Consider the following 20,405-nt stretch of genomic DNA (forward strand, 5'->3'; position numbering starts at 1 on the left):
TAACAGATTTTTGTATTTGGCTGTTCCAATAAATCACAGGCTAACCACTTAAAAAAAAAAAAAAAAAAGAAAAAAAAAAAAAGAAAACCCCATAAGAATATGTTGCTCAATCACAAAGTACTGAATTCCTTATCCATCTTGATTTAGGCTTACTAAAAACTCACCAAGGAACTTCTAATATAGGTTTACAAAATTTACCCGTGTTATACAAGCAGACATTTTAAGTCAATGACATATATGAAATTGTATATATTTCCATGAAATATTTAAAAACAGCTAATTTACACATAGCAGTAAATAGCTGGTATTATTACTACAATTATATACAATCTAAACTTTAATTCACTAATCTTAAGAAGGCATACCAAGGGAGAAAAAAGCTAATATAAGCCACAATCCTAAAACTCTGATTTTCACTAAAAAATAATCCTTAATCTTTGAAATACTTGCATAAGGGCACTTTTAAAATAAATGTAAGCAAAAGAAACACTGAGCCAAACCCCTCCAGTAAATTAAATATGAAATAGATTAAGGAGTTTAATGCCAACATTCATTCAGTTAAAACATGATGCTCACTAATGAAGGCCAAGAATTGAACAAACCAAACTAAAGAATCACAGTAATACTTTCACAATACTAACAAAATTCCTACAAGGAATTAGTAAAACAAGCTAATATTAGTATTATATGTATTCACAATTAATATTAAGCTGAAAGGAACAGTTAAGATTACTTTGATAAAACAACTCCTACAAGAAGACAGCTTTGCATATTGATTTAATTCACTATTTGGTTAAACCAAAGGCAGATGTGTATCACTTCATGGTTAATACTGTATTCATTCAGGCTAATAAATAAAAAGAACTGCAGGGGAATTAATAAGGCATGTAATCAGACTGAGACCTGGAGACAACATATCAGAACAACTCTGAACAAAATGCCTTTAATACTACCAGCCATAACTATACCTCCTATACGCAGAAAAGTTATTTTAACAACTCTACAGCACAGTATATCCAATGCTCTCTCAATAGTACTTTACAAAGCCAGACCAGTGACAGCTACCCCAGGTTGGGAAGGACTGGGTAAAATACTGCTCTTAAAACCCCCTTTTGCAAAACATGAAACTCCATCGCTTTTAAGGAGCTAGGAGAAGTTCCTACAAGCACATAGAAGATCCTAGAAGTTCCTTTGCAGCATATAAAAAGGAACTGAGCTAAATTTACAGTAAGTCATGAAGAAAAGCTTTTACTTTAGGGAAGTAAATGGAGCTGAAGTATCACCATATAATTCATACTTTCGCTGTCTACAGTATTAGCCTTTAAACATATGCAGTGGACCAATCAAAAGGAACACAGCAGAAAACAATGACAATTATTTTCAAATTATTATAATCTTTATAACCCATCTTACACTGGATAGCATTCCAAACAGAAGAGAGAAGTTTGATATTTCCTTAAAAAAAAAAAAAAAAAAAAGAGAAAAGGAAAGCTTAATTTTTTCCTTTTTCTTGTCTGCCAAAGCCTTCAATTAACAAACTATTAAAAGTCTTATAATGAATAAATTATGGATAAATTCCCAGGCTATATAAATATACAGCAGATCACTAGAAAACATTTGTAGAAGAAGTAAGTAGATATGTCAAATCATCATTTTAGAAGCCAGACATTACTGTGTTCCCTGCGTGGAGTCCAAATAACAGTAATTACCAAGGCAGGCAAGGCTCCATTGTCAATCTGGTCTGTCTGGTAAGCACAGATGCAAGTGCTCTGCCTAACGTGGGCATCTTTTTCCCCCCCCAACTACTAAAATTGACTAGACTGCTTCTGCTGAACCCCTGCACCCCAAAAAAGGGGTACACTAGATGGCTCATGCAGCTCCCAAAGCCACAGTTATGTCACTAATTATAAACTTCAAAGGAGAACAGGAGAGCAAATCTTTGTGTCATAAGGGTGAGCTGCAATGCGCTGAGCTCCTCAACATACTAAATGAGATGGTAGAGGAGTTGGCCAATGTTCACCTCTGTTGCCTGTGCTATAGAGGCTTAACCCTTAGAAATGGCATGCAGAGGCAGAAGGACCCTCAAACTCAACTTCATCCCAACAGCTTGTCAGAGGTTGTAGCTGTATAAACAGAGCACAAGTAGGAAAACAAGGTTAAACCATTCAGCTGATTCAAAAATTGGCTGTGTGCATACAGTGGGAGAAAAGAGGTTTCAAACCACCAGCACCTACTTTGCTTTGCAGAGAGAGCACATGAGACAGTCACTGAAAGAAGTTGGATAGCAAGAGGATCACTAGGAAATCAAGAATATCTTGGTTGATCAAAGAACACAACAGCACACTGGGAAGGCATTTTATTGTTCTTATCACTCTACAGAAGCAGCATCTGCTTCAAGTGATGACAGTCATATTACCCTGGCAAATATTAGGGAATTAAAATGCATGATTCCCAACCCAAATACCTCACCCATGACAGCAAATATTCAACTGAACTCCAACATGCCCTTCTTGGCAGTGTCTTGAAAAGTAAGTCAACTAGGGATTAGCTTAAAAGAAGATGCCTTGAAAGTAAACACAACTGCAATCTTGAGATCATTTTGACAAATCTGCACAATGCAAAACTATACTTTTTTTTTTTTTTTACAGAAGCTTTCAAAATCTCTTCCAGATTTCTTCTTCTGTTAAAAATACACTCTTATAATCTAAAGAACTACTTCTTCCGAAGTTTAAACAAAAAGCTTCCTTCAAGGGCATGCCCTTCCCCCTTCAGAAAGGAAAATGCAAGTAAAAAGTCAGTCACTCGCAAAGCAGAAGTCCACCTCCTCCCTTCCTCTTCTGCCACTCCTAAACATCTGTCCTTTTTTCCCCTCAGGCATTCTCAGAAATCTATCCAGGCCTTCCATAAGCCACTCATAATTTAGTAAACCAGAGGGAGATTTATTTATTTAAGAGAGTAACCAGTTATGGGAATATAGCAAGAAATATTTAAGTACAGTTGAGTGTTGACTCATTCACTTACTTAAAAAGACCTGTTTAATTATCCAGTTGTTATAACCAAATAGCATAATTTCTGCTGTGTTGTTCACATTTCCCAAGCTGTCCATGACCTATGCCTTCAAGATACACACTGGGAACAAGATCCACTGTGAAAGAATCACCATTTGCAGCGCTCACCAGTAGTAGTGAGGAGACATCCACACAGATGTGGATCTAAGGTCCTTCAATTTTATGAAGTATTTTAAAGTAAGAGTATTGGTACTCAAATGACAGCAAAACCATGCTAGGTCTAAACATGGAGTACTGTAACTTTCAAAATAAGATGTCCTGTTATTTTATCAGAGTTCATTAGTTTGATTTTTAATTTTAGCCATTAAAACATCGATTCTTCCCCTCCTTTTGGAGTAAGCAGAGATGTATATGGGATGCTTGAATTCAGTACTCATGAGACATCTGGATGACCCTAAAAATTAGAATTCATTTTTCATAGCCAATGAACAGCATTAAACAGTCACATTATGCTGCATAGGACTCCTCACACTCACATGCATCAAAACATTCGCAGCAGATTGAACAAAGCAGCAGCTCAAACCACCCCTTAGACTTTGGCCAGGAACTTTGAAAGGGGTATCCAGTACATAGAGATGGTACTTAAACCTCCCAACCCACATATCACTCCTCAACTCATATGTCACCAACCAGGCACATGAGGATAACTATTTTAAAAGTACCACCCTTCATCACTCACTACCTGAGAGAAAATTGAACTGGCTGCATTTAAAAGTATCTTGCTACTGAACCATCTATTCTGGAGGCCCCTCAACAACTCCAGAGCATACATTATCACTTCTCTGAGTCAATTCCTCCCAGCCCCAACTAAACATAAGTAAGGGCTTCATTTTAGACATAAGCAACATTTCAGAAAAACAAATTCTACAAACTCCAGCACATGGAAATTTAAACCACAGGGTGGAAAATCCTACGTTTTATCCAATAAAACCACACAAACCACAGATATTTTTAAACCCCTGCCTGCCAAGGCACCCACAGAGTTTTCTATGTTTTCCCCAGAGTGGTATGAGTCTTTTATCACAGAAATGCAACAGAAGTTACTTGGACTGGTATAAAGCTCTGGCTCACAATTTCAGGAGGTAATTGGCCCTAAAGAACCCTTTTTCACTAGGTCCGTGGTCTGTCCATGTATGCAGGAAGGTATGTATTTGCACAACTTGCAATTTTTATTCTGAAGAGCAGTGAATTATTTGACTCTGGATGAGGCTTATACTTCCAGGGAGATAATAGACAAATTTGTTTTTCTTACCATGTTAAGTGAAAGAAAATTCTCTGCAGTTTTCTGCAGATCACTTGTTTTAAGACTACCTTATGAAAGATGCTTATAAAAGATCAGTAATTCTGTTCTGTATTTTTAATACATAGTTTCTTTAAAAAAAAGTTAGACTTTACACTTTCGCCTACATTAACTCCTCTACCTCCTCCAAGTGCCAGCACACACACAAATTATCTTGGTTTTGTAAACGACGTGAGTCATGGAAGGAACATGAGAACGGGAATTAAAACACACAACACAAACATGGAAGAATAAAAAAGCTTCTCCCCCCCACCCCCAAACAATACTGTATGAACTTCTGATGTGTCGGCATGGAAGTGGAGTGGGAAGTTGTCCCCAAGTTGTCATTTCCCGCAAATGCACGACTCTACCCTTTAACACTCTGGATTACCCCACATAGTTTTTTACTTCCTTTCCTACATTTTCATTATCTTTCCCCAATTTCTCAATTTTTCTATTTTGAATTAAATACAGTGCATTACTTGATCTCACATTAATTATTGGAGACAAAAGTAAAAGCTCCTTCTGTACTTTCCTGTAGAACAATAATGCGGATGGTTTAAGATGGGTATACATAAGTCACTGACTGCAGACAGCGGTCCCCAACTCATGGCTCTCAAATATGCAGCGTGTTAGTACTTCCAACACTAGCTAGGCCTTGTAATTTTCTCTTCCACAGACATTTTGTTAGGTTTTCAGGAAGAACGTATGTTGTCACACACCACTATTTGCTCAGGGTTGATGCTGCACAAGAACCATCATGCTGACAAAACTGTCCTCCTTGTGCAGCTCGTTAGATTGTCCAGTGTTTCCATCTTATTTTAGTCCCTTACATGCTAGTTAATTAAAAGAGGTATTACTCTCCACTAGCTTTTCACAAGCCACTTTAAACACGTCCACAGTAAGCAGCAATTTTATTTGCACAGATCATACTGCAGAATCAGACCATAAAATGAGAGTGCAATGTCTAGTGGATAGTGACTTAAACATCAAAAGTGATCATCCCAATGGCTAAACTGCATTTTTAATCAAAAACCATGTAAAAAGATTGCTTACTGTTCACTTTAAAACACAGCAGTGCAATCTACCATGTTAACTGATGGATACAGAACTTGGCCCTAAAAAAAAAAAAAAAAAAAAGTTCAACAAACAAAAAAAACCACACCCCACTGTCATTTAAGTCTGAAAATCCAGACTGTGACTAAAAACCTCAGTCAAAACCCTGAAAAGAATATAATTTATGCTGTTAAGAATTTATGCATGACTTGAATAAATGTAAAATGTCCCATCTGGAATAGATCTACACAGATCTGCATATATATGTATAGATAGATCTGCAAATATCTGTCATAGCCTATACATTTAAATCACTGAAGCACTGCATCAAATTTTAAAAGAAGAAGATCTATAACTACACTGGGCAAAGTTTCCTTAGGACTTTTCAATTAAGCACAACATATATACATCATACAACTGCAGTGTTCTGTCTGTAGATAGAATCACAGAATCATTCAGGTTGGAAAAGACCCTTGGGATCATCGAGTCCAACCATCAGCCCTACTCTACAAAGTTCTCCCCTACACCATATCCCCCAGCATCTCATCTAAATGACCCTTAAACACATCCAGGGATGGTGACTCCACCACCTCCCTGGGCAGCCTATTCCACTGTCTGACCACTCTTTCTGTGAAAAATTTTTTCCTAATGCCTGGTCTGAACCTCCCCTGTTGGAGTTTAAAGCCTTTCCCCCTTGCTCTGTCACTAACCACCTGTGAGAAGAGACCAGCACCAACCTCTCTATAACGTCCTTTCAGGTAGTTGTAGAGAGTGATGAGGTCTCCCCTCAGCCTCTTCCTCCTCACACTGAACAGTCCCAGCTCCCTCAATCTCTCCTCATAGGATTTGTTCTCCAGGTCCTTCACCAGATGATCCATGAGAAGATTTTACCCTAGCACATGAACATTCTGCAATACAATAGTAACTACTGATCTTTGCTATTTGTGAACCGCTTTATGGTTTATTTGAAATGAGTTCATGACTGTGAGCCTACTACTTGCACCATTACATTATAGAGAACACCACCAGTGTTTTCAGGCAATCTAATTTTAAAGGGTTGGTCTGACACGTAAGACAATCTACCAGTTCATCCCTGATAATTAGTAGTTCTACTTGTGTATTCTAATCAGATTTGTGCACATAGGCTTTCAGATCTTTCTCTTTTTTTTTGCTGACATGAAAAAGCAAGGGAAGGAGAAAGATTAAAAGACGATACAAAAACATCCTGAAAAAAATAACTTCATAATAACACAAATTACAGCTGTTATGACAAAAATATTTCACACAGAATCATCTAGGTTGGAAAGGACCCTGGAGATCATCTAGTCCAACCGTTTGCCTAGCACAGTTCCCATCTACAGTGCATTTCTGTAATAATCCCGTGCATCTGCTGCTGTAAACACTAGTATTATTTTTAATACAGATAATCTAGAAATATATCAGCATGAGATTCACAGGGCACAACTCCACTCCTGATGTATTTGACCAACATGAGTGTTCAGTTTGCCTGTTTCCAGTAACTGTATTATTTATTGGGCACACAAGTTTTAAGAAGAAACAGATCACTTTATACTTGCTGATACTAGTTTTGATACATAGACCAAGAAAACAAAAGAAAACCAACACTTACACATACTTCTCGTGTTTGTCATTGGTATCCATACAAGTACTCGAAGAGGAAGGTAATTATGCCGGTGCTCTCACCTATCCTTCCCTAACTGCATACTTTGTATCAGTTCCACTGCCATTGAAAGGAACATCAACAGTAAAACCATTCATAGGATTTTCACCACCCACTACTTAAAAAGCCTTGTGGTTTTTAAGTATTTTTCTTCCCCTAGCATTGCTTCGCTTTTGATACTCCTGATACCCTTCTGAAGCTCAGGACTCCTCAACACGTGGCCTTCTGCCAGCAGGACATGCCCTTATCTTCCAAAATTATTTTTCTGCTAAACAGATGAGCGACCTCTACACTCTGTAGACAGAATTCATGGTGGCTACAGGCACCTTCTTGGGATCTCCCTTATAACTCTGCCAGCAGCAATCCCACTCATACCAGGGTCTTTTTAGTATCTGATGTCACCCTATTTTTGTGTCACAGTAAGAGAAAGAGAGGGGCAGAGAGCATCTTTTCTAACACATATGCTTGGAATTTCACATAGCAACCAGGGAGACAGCTGCAATGAACTGCTCTGTTGTAGGTCACACATGCATTAAAAATAACACTTTAGCACAGATGTATTAGTATTCCTTTGTCGAAAATATTTCATCTTGTGCTAGAACATTTCCATGATAAAATGCTAATTGAAGTTACCAAATTCAGAACTTTGCCAAGCATGAAACTACACAGGCTAAAGATTTCAGTGCCTGGAGTTCCTTTCCCCTATCCTCCCCCATACCCAAACTGACCTAGTTAACCTTTTCTAAGAAAACAACTTTTCACATGTTGAAGAGGGACCAGATCTCTTAAGTCTTCACCAAGTGCTCTGCCACCGTTCACCTCCCCACACCACAAGCGGATAGCACCCCAGTCACCCCATGGAGAAACTCAGCAGGCTCCAGCTTGGCATAATAAAGGCAAAGCCAGACACTCCCCGGGTCTCCAGGGTGGTCAGAGCAAGACGCCAAGAGCAGGAAAGCATTCCTCCCCCACTTCCAAGGCCACATGGAGTTAAAACCTGCGTGTTCTGACTAACCTGAAACAGCGGACATCAGCGTGGAAAAGCGCTGAGCTCTCCCGCCACCTCACACCAGCAGCAATCAGGCTTTTTGAAGGTACAAAGCTGTCCTACGTAGGCACTTGGACAATCAAGTCTTCCAAGTTTCAAATTGGGCAATTGCTTAACTAGAAAACTGGGTAATTAGCAAATGCTTTTGACCTTAATCTCTTTTTAACTTCACTCTTCATCTGTTAAGTGTAAGCATCATCCCACACCACATAAAAGTTAATGAACACTTGTGGACTACCGAGGCACTACCTGCAGTAAAGTCAGTGTTGAAATTGAGGCATTTCTTTGAAAAGGAATCCTAAAAGCCTTTTAGGTAAAAATAACACACGGAGTCAAGCAAAGAAGATGAAGGCAGCTCAAAAACACTAAGCAAATGCCTTTTAGGCAGAATCACCTTTCTGGAGTACTGACTGACTTGGGGAAGACTATGGTCAAGTAATTAAAGGCTGTGTCTTGACACCGTATGATCTAGAAGATTAAATGTAGGCTTGAAGGACTACCCCAATTCTGGCTTTTATGTTCACTCATACACTTTTCTTTAAATGTATTTCATTACTGCATAAATCTATAAAAGCTAGCAGCATTGTCTCTGATCTGCTATACACAATGAATAATTATAATAACCATGTTCAGGCTTGGACAAAAATGCTGCTATCCAAACCATCACAAAGTCCAGCAAATTCACAGAGTTCACAGAGAAACAAGGCATCATCTGAAACACTCTGGTTTTCCTGGAGTATTTTGAAAACTCACACAGACAGGTACCCACCAGTTATCTGGCAGACAAGGAAGTTGGTGTGAAGGCTTATAAATGTGGGAAAAAAAAAAAAACAAACCCAAAACAGGAGGGATGGGGGGGGGGGGGGGGGGCGGGGCGGTGGAATTAAAAAAAATAAAATTAAAAAAAAAAAGAGCACTCAGGGTAATCCACCTTCTTTCTCTGCACCTTACCTCCTCCAGGGGACACTTATTGTTTAACTGCACTTGTCAGAGTAATGGTGCTCAGAGAAGTGTCTGTATATTTAGGATGATTTTTTTTTTCCCTACAATTTAAGCCCCAATTCATACAGTTCACCTCTGGTTTTCCAAGCTATTATTTCCAAAATATATTTCCAATATTTTTTTTTCCCAGTAACATGCAAATAAAACCCTGTTTGCAAAACATTAATTCTTTAGATTGCAACAAGGGAAAGTCCAACACTCCCTACCACTGAAGTGTATCTCCTTGGCTGCCAAACATTTGAATTCTGTAGTATCAATATACTTTTAGTCTGAAATTTACAGAAACCTGCCAAGATCTTAAATACATATTGCTTATTCAGGCAACAAACTTATCTGAGTTTTTGTGGTGTGCTTTTAAAAAGTACGTTTTTGCCCTGGAGGAAAGGTGTTTCTACTCTTTAAGCTTGCTATATTCTCATCAATTTTAGAGTATAATTTCAGCAGCAAAACAGAAAAGCACTGAAATCATTAAGTGAGATAACATCAGGCAAAGCAACATACCCTCTTATTTTATGGATACAATTTATTTTGTACCATGCAATGTTTATTTGCAAAGTTTTACTCATCTCAAATCCTGAAACACAAATGAATAATCACCAGCTTCTGTTATCTAGCAATAAAGTTAGACATTATGTCTGTTAATAAGAGCGTTGGAACATTTCTGAAATTTGCTGTATGGGTTGCTTCATTGTGCTGCTTTTTCTTCCTTCCCTCGGGACTCATAAATAACTAATTTGTAACATCAAAAATACCACTGTACAAACTAAGTTTCTTTGATCTCCATTCTGTGCTATTCTAAGGCACTCTATCATAAATGCCACTAGGCAAAATTCCATCAAGTCAGGAAAAACAGAGTCCTGGTGTATTTTATTTTATTTCCCAAATAAATATGTTTTTGTTCATACAGTCCACTTACGAATCTGGGTTCTACAGGTTGCGCAGCTGTCGGCAGCTGCTTGTGTTTCATAGGCAATAGGATGTTATCTTGTAGATTTACTATTATGTTTACGCAACAAGAATAGTCCATGATTGGAATGATGGACATGCATATAAAAACATCAGTATTAGAGTATTGACCCGTTGAAGAGATTCACTTCTTGATACCAATATTAAACATGGAGCATAGCGAAAGCTGTTCTCAATTGTCTTCACCTTCCTTTGTGCTTAAGGGAAAGCTGCCCAAGCCTGTCCTTTGCAGCATCATTTCAGGCTCAAAATTCAGCCTTAAAGTCGACACCCTTGTTCATCAGCACTCTCCCAAATTCACTGCAAACATCTCATGGTGCCAGGACAGCAGGGCAGGACACCACGCTATTCCCATGGGCTAGAGCCCTTCACCCTCTTCCCAGGGAGGCTGACGACTCCTGCAGGCCATCAACCCATTGCAATTTGGTTTCATGGTGCTGGCATCCCCCTGAGCCTTCAAAGTCCCTCTCCCAAAATGCTTCTCTTCCCCACGGGGGAAGCCTTCCCTTTCAGCTCTGCTGGGAAGAACGGGATCTGGCAGGTTTTTGTGCTCAGCAGAAATGCGCTTACACTAGAGGAGGGGAGAGGCTCCAGGGCTGGTGTACACAGCTGTGTATTTGACAGCTCTCAGCTCTCCATGTCACAGGACACAGTGATTTCAGATAAAGGTAAAATCTGTTTGGAAAAGACTTCACAACTCACTGCCTTATCTTAGTTTTCTGGTATTTCAGGTATAGCAATTCCTTCCACTTATTCACATCTCTATGGGGCCACAGCTTTACTACCTCTCAACACCAGAGCCCATTCAGTAAAATGCCAACTTTCTCTCTGAGAAGCTAAAGTGACCTTGAAAAGTCACTGTCCTCCTTTGCATTTTCTTATCCAAAAGCTAAGGATGACAATACCCTCCCTCCTTTGTGAAATATGAGTCTGCTAAGAGGCAAGCCTTCTGGAGGCAGTATTAATTCCAGTGTTTTCTCCAGTGACTGCTCACTACAGCTGAGATGCTGCCACAGCAGGACCAGGGCAACATGTTGTGCTTGCATGCCAATCATGCTCCATCCCAGCAGGCAGCATCTTCTGAAGAAGGCACCCCTTATCCCAGCTCTGCTGGGATAAAACATGACACTCGCTGTTGCAGCAGGGGATACCATCTCGCAGTCGTTAAACCTCTCCTGAACCTTGTGGGCAAGAACAGACATAAGGTTTGCTTTTGATATTTTTAAAAGTCCGTTGTTTTTTGGGAGCATGAGACTAAATCTCTCTAATCACAAGCTAGATCCAAGATGACACTTCCAACAGCAGCAGTCAAAATCCCACTTTTGTGTACCTCCAAGATGCCTCCCCAAGTTCTGCAACTGCTTGCAGCTTTGGTACTAGAGGAACACCTCTACAACAGCTAATGCTTACTCCAGGTGGAACCAAATAAACTGCAGTTTGGGGGTGTGGGTGGTGCATAGAAAAGAAATAAAACATCTCTGTACAGACTAGGCATGGTATAGATGCTGCTAATCTGTCTGCTTAGTTTCAAGGATAAAGCACAAGCTACATGACTCCCACACAGCCAACCTGTAAGGTGGTATCTGCAACTACTCATTGCACATTAGCCACAGTCTCCACTTCAGTTACTACAGAGGAGCAAGTATGGAGAAACAGAGTATTTGCACGCTGTGTGTCACAGAAAACATTTCAGACCAGACATCAAGCAGAAATATTTATACAGATGTAAGTCAACAGCCATCCTCAAAAAGGGGAAGTGAGCATAAATGCAACTCAAAAACTGACGTTCTTTAGTTAAGCTCCTTTTGTTTTATTATGTTAGCAAGTAAACAGCCCCAGCGAAGCTTCGAAGTTAACACCTATAAACAAGGTGTGGGTGGAAACCATTGCTCGCACCTTTCCTGCTGCTTTGGCTGCTGCTGCCTGACAAACTGACTGTCCTGTCATCATCGATCCTGACGTTCTGCAACACACTGCATCTGGACAACTGTAGAAATATTTATTATTGTTCATTATTTTACAAAAAAAGACACAATTTAAACAATTCAGACTGCAGATCTACCATGTCTACTGCATGGACACTATCAACAGTAAATTTCCATAAATGCTCTATAAACGTGAGGTAACTGTGAAATTAAACTAATTTAATTCATGAAGAGTAAGAACTCTTGAACAGCATGACAGACTTCTATATGTGTGACTACATATAGCTTAAAAAGCTATAGTAAGGCTGCTTCTACAGAAATTAATACATAAAAATTAAGTCAGTTTCGATGGTCATTTCAGCTGATAATCCTGGCACTTTTATGCCTAAAACGGAAAAGTCAGCTGGAAAGGGAGGAATTAGGTCTCCTCTTTATTTAGGCTAAGCCACAAAGCAAGTTTCAGAATTGACTGACCTGCAAGCAAACACAGACACACAGAAACAGTGTTACGTGATGCTACAACTTTCCAGAGAAAAAAAAGAAAAAATTAAAAAAAAAAAAAAAAAATATCAATGAACTTCTGTTTGGACACTTGGACAACATAGGCAGGCTAAGACCTTCTAAAATTTCACCTTGAACATATTTTATGTAAAAGTCCTACACAAAATGGAAGTGTCACAATTGCTATTGATAGATCATAAGAAACCATCACAAATGCATGCATAGAATTTGCCTGCATGGGAAAAACATAAGCCTTTTCACAGCGATACCTCCTCCCTCCTTCTCAAAGGATCCTGTAGAAGAACACATACATTTCTTATATGGAATGTTTGCCAAATTTTGTAAACTCAAAAGCAACCATATTTCTATGAAAGTTACTTAAACACGTCACGTTTTGTATCAGAAACAGATTACTTAACTGTTTTTTCCACGGATAGAGCCTCTGAAGTGGAAAAAAATCTTCAGGTTTCTTTACTCACCATCTACTCCAAAGCAACAGTTTTTAGGTAAAGATAACATCCCTACAAATGTCAAGGGAGACAGGACTGATCACAGATGTGACTGATATTAGAAATGATCAAGTACTTGGTCAAAACTTGGCAGGGAAACAAGAATTAAATTTGGTTGGGACTAACAGCAGTTCCATAAACCAGGAATAAGATGTGGTTTTTTCCCATTTTCTTCCTTCTTCCCCCAGACCAAGGCATTAACTAATCAAGAAATTATATCAATCAAAACCTCTGAAAAAAGAATCTTTCTGTGCTAAAGTAAACAAGTTCAAAAAACACAGGAACGTTTTGCTGCAACTGTATACCAGCACCGATGCAATCCAACAGCTTCTACATTGCCACTCAAGCTGCCACTGCCACCCACGTCAGCCATCACTCCCTCACAGACCTACCTCAAAGCTCTTCTCTTCAGTACACTCGGTATCACTTCCAGCTTTTGATAACAGATCAGGAACAGCAATGCTAGGTAAAGCCTGCCTGCAACCCATGGAAAAAAAATCTGTAGTTTCATACCAATACACTTCAAACTAATGAAGTGAAAAATACACGAGAAAAAGCTATATATTGTAGATCTCCAGTGTCTGCAATTCAGTTCTCTTCCCTTTTTAAAATCCTAGAGATTTGTATAACTTTCTTTGATAGCTGTGGGGAGAACAATCTAAGGCCAAAAAAAATGTCAGTTATTCTGAAAGCAGCTATCATCTTAAACCACAGAATTATACAGTTTATTCCTTTAATGCTTACGTTTTAAGATTGATTAATTCCACATACACTTACTAAGCATTAGCTATAATAATTCAGCTATTTATAAATACAAAAGAACCATCCAGGAGCATGCTATTTCTGCATAATACTGCCAGCCACATTAACAGGATCCTTCATGCATGAAAAGGATCCCCACCACAACAGAATACATCAATGAGAACAAAATTGTTTTACACATTCTCAGCATCTTCTACCCTTTCTGATAATCTCATTTTACAAAATTTATTTTATTTTCAGCGTTAGCAGAAAAGAATTAAAACTGAGCTAGTATCAGCATGTTCTATAGGGTACAACCTGTGGTACAGCCACATAAACTACCAGGGAGTGAGCCCAAGAGTGAGTTAACAACATCAAAGTTTCCACATAGTAACTAGTCAAGCACACGCTCTTACTCAAGACTAAATGCCAGGTTGTTTAACCTACTAATCCACATTTACTAACCTACTGTGTCAACATGATGTAAGTTTCCACCTTCACTTAACCCTCTGCAACTCATGCAATCCCATAGACCAGGTGTGACTATTGTTTGAGACCTGCAGCTTCATAGCAAAAAGTCCTTGTACAAGAGTGCTACACCAAATGCAGCTTGTACACCTCTGAGGGCTGGGGAAGACCTCCCAGCACCAACCCGCAGGTGGAGAGGACGAGTGACCCTGCCCCAGCAGCATTACTGCTCTGGTGCGGAGGGAGCAGGGCCAAGAGCACAGCTTTGCCTCTACCAAACCCCTGCCCAACAGTTCCCAGGGCCACTCTACCACGTCCCATGTAACGTAACCCTGATATAGAAATTGCACGTGATCAGCACAAGCTACTCTGGAATCAAAAGCCACTGCCAGCTCTGATTTTTGCCCCCAACCCCCCAAAAACCTTATTGCTCAAGACATCGTGCCACTTAAGCCATTGAGCAAACAGGTAAAAGCCGTGGTGGCAGCGGCATGCAAAAACCTGAAAGACCAACTCAATCAGCTTCTTGTGGAAGGGAACACTCCCTTTGATGCACTTCATAGCTATCAGAAATCTGACTGTGGGTATTCTCACAGTTTTAAATGCTTCTGAAGAGCATCACAAACAAGGGCAAAACCCAATAAATTCATGCATTTTTAGAGCATATGAAGAACAAAAAGGGTGCTGGGAATGAAGACCAAAGGCAGAAGACGCGGCACCTAAATTCTCTGTTTTGATGATACATCAGAGTATCTTCTCATCACACAACAAACAACTGTAACGACTCTCACATCTGGTCATTCCTTCTCCTTCTCTGCTCACAGGGTGGGATCTGCAGGACCTGCAGTTTTTCTGTGTTTCTTTGCAAATTCTGCTTTCAGAGCCGCCACTCTGTCTCACTGCAGAGGCAGACTGAAAAAGCACTTCAGTTCGGGGTGCTGCAAAAGGGAGGCTTCCAATGCTGCTGCTTTCCTGATTAATTTACTTATCTGTGTGAAGCAGGGGTGTAACACAGGGTTCACAAAGATACTTTCTTGGGTTTCTTAGTCTGTGCATTACTCAAAATTTGAGAGCAAAGACTCACTGCTGAGAAAGTGTGTGCAGTCTGAACTTTTTTATCTAACCTTTAATGACAAGTTTGCTGGATCAACTGCACCTTTGTTACTTCACCAATTTTGATATTTCAGCAACTTCAAGTGTGGCTTGCAGTCATTTCATCTTGCAGTTAGTTTCTGTGACTGCTAAGAAAATGCTAATTTACCCTGCACAGTCATCATTATCTTCTTAACCCACTTTTGATGACTAATAATATTCCTAGAACTGTTAAAAGTGAGATAGAGACACCAGGCAAAGCAGAAGAAACATTAACAAAAAATGTAACCATGTTTTTAAAAGGTAACTATTAAGTTAAAGAAATGAGACTTTTCCATTGAGTCAGCATTAAGTATTAACCTTCTAAACAGTGTGAGCTGACATCCCATACAGACCTTCATGATATTTGTAATTTTATGTCGTATCTACACAGCACTGCCTGTTACAGAGCAATACCGTAGGTATTTAGTTACATGCTATAGAGTAAGAATGCAATTATTTACCAAAGTATGCACAATATACTTTTTTGTTTGTTTCTCAGTTGAGGCATACATTGAAAGACTTTTAATGAGCTGTGTACATGCAAACATTTACAGCACATCTACAGTCAGCGACGTGCAGAATCAAACACTGTGTTTGACCTGACAGAGGGGTCCTCACAGCTCTGCACGATGCCACCACACCAGCCTGTACTGTGCACAGCTGGATCAGACTAGATGCATCCACTTGATTACCTGGAAAGGGGGTAGTCTGAAGAGGAAATAGCACTTTGACAAGAAATTTAATGTAATCAAGCCCAGAACCAGCTAGCCTATCTAGCTTACAGCTCCCTTCATTAAGCACAGGCTCAGCTAACTCATGAAGCAAGTAAATACTGCTTAGTCCAACTGTACTTATAATTACTCAATATAACCACTCAATAAAAGATTTATGTAACTCTGCCAAATTAGTAGAAGGTGGTAAGTAAAACTATGCTAACCTGATAAGGAAGCAGAACTTAAAAACAGTTATACATTATCCTGCAAATTTTAGTAGACTTACGGCTGTGTAAGAGGCAGCAATGGTATTTTCATGAACTATAATGGGATTTCACCTCTAGACAAAGACAAGGATCCTAGCTGAAGATGTCAAACTGATGTGGAAAATTATGCCAGTAAAGAGCAGTGGCTGTCATCATTTCCTTCTATAAAATAGGGCATAATAAGCAAAGAAGCATACAAAAGGAGAGTAATATCCCATCCATCCCTACAGTTGAAAGCCCCATTTCCAGGCATTTAAGCCCTTCAATTACAAGCATGAATAGCCACATCTACAAAAATGCAAACCTTTGCATTCATTCCTTGGCAACTGCTGTTCCTCCTGGTAGGAATCAGTTTGCCCTTCCATTGGGGGGTCAATAGAAAACAGAATTTTCCCAAAATACAGCCTAAACCATTTTGACTACTAGAACCTTGGGGAGAAGGAGCTCCAGGTCTTCTGAAATAGCCGGGTTGCATACCCTCTCCTTTGTAAAAATGAATCAATTGAAGGGAGGAGCACTTGCTCTGATACTTTGGGGAGAGGGAAACAATAATGTGGACCAATTACTTAGAAAAAAAAAATATTTAAAGTAGTTTTAAAACTAACTATGACAGCACTGACTCTCAAATAGTCAAATCGTGTCAAATACACTGAAACCTACAGCAAGTTAAATCTTTAAACAAACACTGACTATAGTAACATTTTAGGTAAAGAGGCTACGGGCTTCTTCAGACTGGGGTTTTTTTTAATTTGTGTTTTAAAAAGTATTAAGATATTGATACGGAGTTTTACATTTATCATCATTATTATTGGCAGCACCTAGACTAACACTAGCTCAAAAGTTTCAACGCAATTACAGCAAAAGTCATCTCATTTAAAAAGGCTTCACTGCATCAACACAAATGTTGTAGTTATGGCAGTCCAAGCCTATTAAAAAAATATATATATATTCAGGGAGATGTAATCCCCTGAAACAGTCTGATACTTGGTCTATTTAAATGGTTGCCTAACCACTTTAGGTAAAATATCAAGCTGAAAGTAGGGCTCCTATGTCAAATTTTTCTATTTTTGCCTACATAGCAGGCACTAGAAAGAAAAGAGCCCTTTTAACATCTAAATTTAAAGCAAATTTCCTTATATTGGATACTAATTCAAAGTAAGTACTATCTCTCCATAAGCACCTGGGCAAGACAAGGCAGCAGGAGCAGCATCATGCACTGGTCACCATCACGCTCTGCCAGCGAGGCGGAGGGCTGAGCTTCAGCCAGCCGAGGTGCCCTCCCAGGCTTGGTGACACCCCCTGGGTGTGCTGCACCAGGCCCAAGGAAGACTCGGCCTCACCCCTACAGAAACCCTGCAGAGCCACCACAACCCCGCCACCCTCACCATCAACACCTCTGGCAACTGGCAAATCCCCACTGTGAAACACCACCGAAGCAAACTAATAGTCTTAACATTAAAGATAAATGTATCCAAAGCAATTTAAGAGCCTGAAAACAGTAAAGTTTACAAATCTGCAGACATTGGTGGGCTTTTTTTCCATTTATAAACAGTGTTTACAATGCCAACTGGAAGCAAATAATTAACCAAGAAACATGCCAAACTAAAGTTTTGATTCCAGGTAAATATTTTCCTTTGTCAAAGCAAAAATTTCTATCCTGATCTCTATCACTTAAGCTAAATTCTACTCCAGATCTAATTTGATAGCTGAAGTCGTCTTGAAGGGACTAAGTCACTGCCTTAGCTTTAGTTATAAAAGGCTAATTAAATACAAGTAGAAAAAAGAAATTATGTACTGACATCAAACAAGCTTTTTAAAAAATCTGATTAAGCTGCCTGCCAGCATTGATATCTCATATGTTAAAAGGGAGTGCTAGTTCTTCACTGCTGAATTAGGAATTTATTTTTAGCTTTAGCAAGAAATAAGTAATTGGATGTATATACAATGATACCTGTGCACAAATCAAATCAAAATTAAAGGTAAGGTAGAGAAGTTCCTATAGAAAAGCATATCAGTACAGGTCACTTATTTAAAAAAAAAGTTATCCCCCAAAACCTCACCCAAAATATCCTACTGTTAGTACAAAGCCTTAATTTCCTTCAAATAAAGCAAGAATGAGCAAGTACGGCTTAAAAAAAAAAAAAAATTTCTACAGTTTAATCTCAGGCTTTTTCCTACTTATTACCACTATAATGTTGCTAAAAGCCCTCAAGGCAAGGAGGTCTGGAGGATGAGCTCAGAAACTTCATATGAACAAAGCACTTGTTGATTCTCAATTATACCAGTTTCTTATCACTGTAAATTTACTTGCCAGCCAACGCATATTCCTCAGAAAACTTTATATAAAGGTACATTAGGTTTAATGATATTAAGTAGGAATCAAGATTTAAATCAGCAGAATACATTACACTGCTAAGAGTATCCAAAGCCACATTTTCTTTTAGTTACAAATTCTGTTTTTAACTCTTATTCAGCAAAATCCTCAGTCTTGTATCAAGATTTTAGTCAAAATTATTCTCTAAAATGTAGAAAAAAATTACAGTGTAACATATGAATTGAAAAAAAAAAAAATCTTGCACCTTATTCTGCTGGATTTCTAGACAAATCTTGAAGGTTATTCCATCATTCCACACTATTTCTGAAAATCCAAGATACGCCTCAGCCTCAAGTCTGAAACACTGCTATATTTTTTACAATCACAGAAACTCTTGCTAAAAGCCATTAAAGTCAATGAAAATGTCTTAACATAAACCTCTTCATCAGTAACAACGTTGCAAGCTATAGCCATAAAATTTACGCTGTTCTTCTGAATTTTGTTCTGAAGATAAACAGCTAAACACTAGCTTTTAGTTTCTGCTGTAAAAATCGTTGCAAGCCTGCAAAAGACTGTTATAAAGCACTTGTAATTTTAAAATTTCCAATTCACCCTCCCTCTTTCCCGGACGGTTGCAACATCTTGAATTCTAAACCGAATGCTTTGAATGCTAAAGCAGATAAAGTGCAGCGCATTGCTCGCTTTAAGGAAGTACACTGCAGCAAGGTCACTCCTTTCTCACACTAAATACACACACTAAATACCTACCTTTTTTCTTTTTAAGCAAACTTTCCTGCTGACCATCATATTTTGGGCCAGAAGTGTAAATTTTTCCACACGAGATGCTGTATTGGTATCAAAACCACGCAGCATGAATCGGCAAACAAAGAAGAGCTGCTCAGTGACGTTTGTTTCATTCGCAGTAACGCACTTTTCCACCCTCGACAGGAGCAATACATTCTATCTGGGATCTGATTTGTTGGTGGGGATTACTTTTTTGGTTGCCCTTTTTCAGAGTGAACTTGTATACTTTTGGTCGATACAGCCAGAACGCTGTGAGTGATGACCTGATTTACGCTCAAGAGGGGCTGGTTCGATAGCAGCCGTTTGAAGAAAGGACATACGTGCAGAAATATTTTTTTTTTTTACGATGACATTAGTAAAAATAAAGCGGGGTGGGGGGTGGAATTTGTGCAAGCACACGTTACACACACACACACACACACACAAAGTACAGCAAGGCGCAGAGCTGACGCTGCGGCGGACACGGCTCTGAACTGCCGACTTTGCCCGAGCCTTTGCTGCCTCCTGCCTGAGCCCCGCGCGGGCTTCGGCTCGCTTCTCCCTTGTACCGCCTGAAAGAGGGAGGCCGAAGCGCAGGACCGAGCACACAGAAGCGGCTGCGAAGGGGCTCTTGCCAGGCACAAACTCCTTCCCCCCTCCCAGCCCAGCCGCCGGGTCGGGATGCCGGCGGGCCCCACGCTGCCCCGGGTAGCGCCCAGCAAAGCGGTAACTTTGTCGCTCTCTTCCCGTCATTTTCTCCGCTACCCACATACATCGACATTTTATTTAATCTTTTTTTAATTTGCTGAAGGTGCGGGCGCTGCCCGGCAGCGAGCCCCCTCAGCCTCCGAGTAAGCGCACCTTGGCGGCTGCCGAGGAGGGCGCGGAGTTCACTTCATCACACCGGTAAGTATTTCCCCCGGTATTTACTGTAGAGGTTTCCCCCGCTCC

At 39.6% G+C, this 20,405-nt stretch overlaps 1 protein-coding gene across 7 annotated transcripts in view; it reads right to left on the bottom strand.

The window, feature by feature from the left end:
• Positions 1–20,405, bottom strand: part of EML4 (EMAP like 4) — a 166,695-nt gene that overhangs the window by 75,534 nt on the left and 70,756 nt on the right. The gene's annotated exons all lie outside the window — the stretch shown is intronic.

This window comes from Athene noctua, chromosome 1 (genome assembly GCF_965140245.1).
Source record: "Athene noctua chromosome 1, bAthNoc1.hap1.1, whole genome shotgun sequence".
Taxonomy (NCBI): Eukaryota; Metazoa; Chordata; class Aves; order Strigiformes; family Strigidae; genus Athene; species Athene noctua.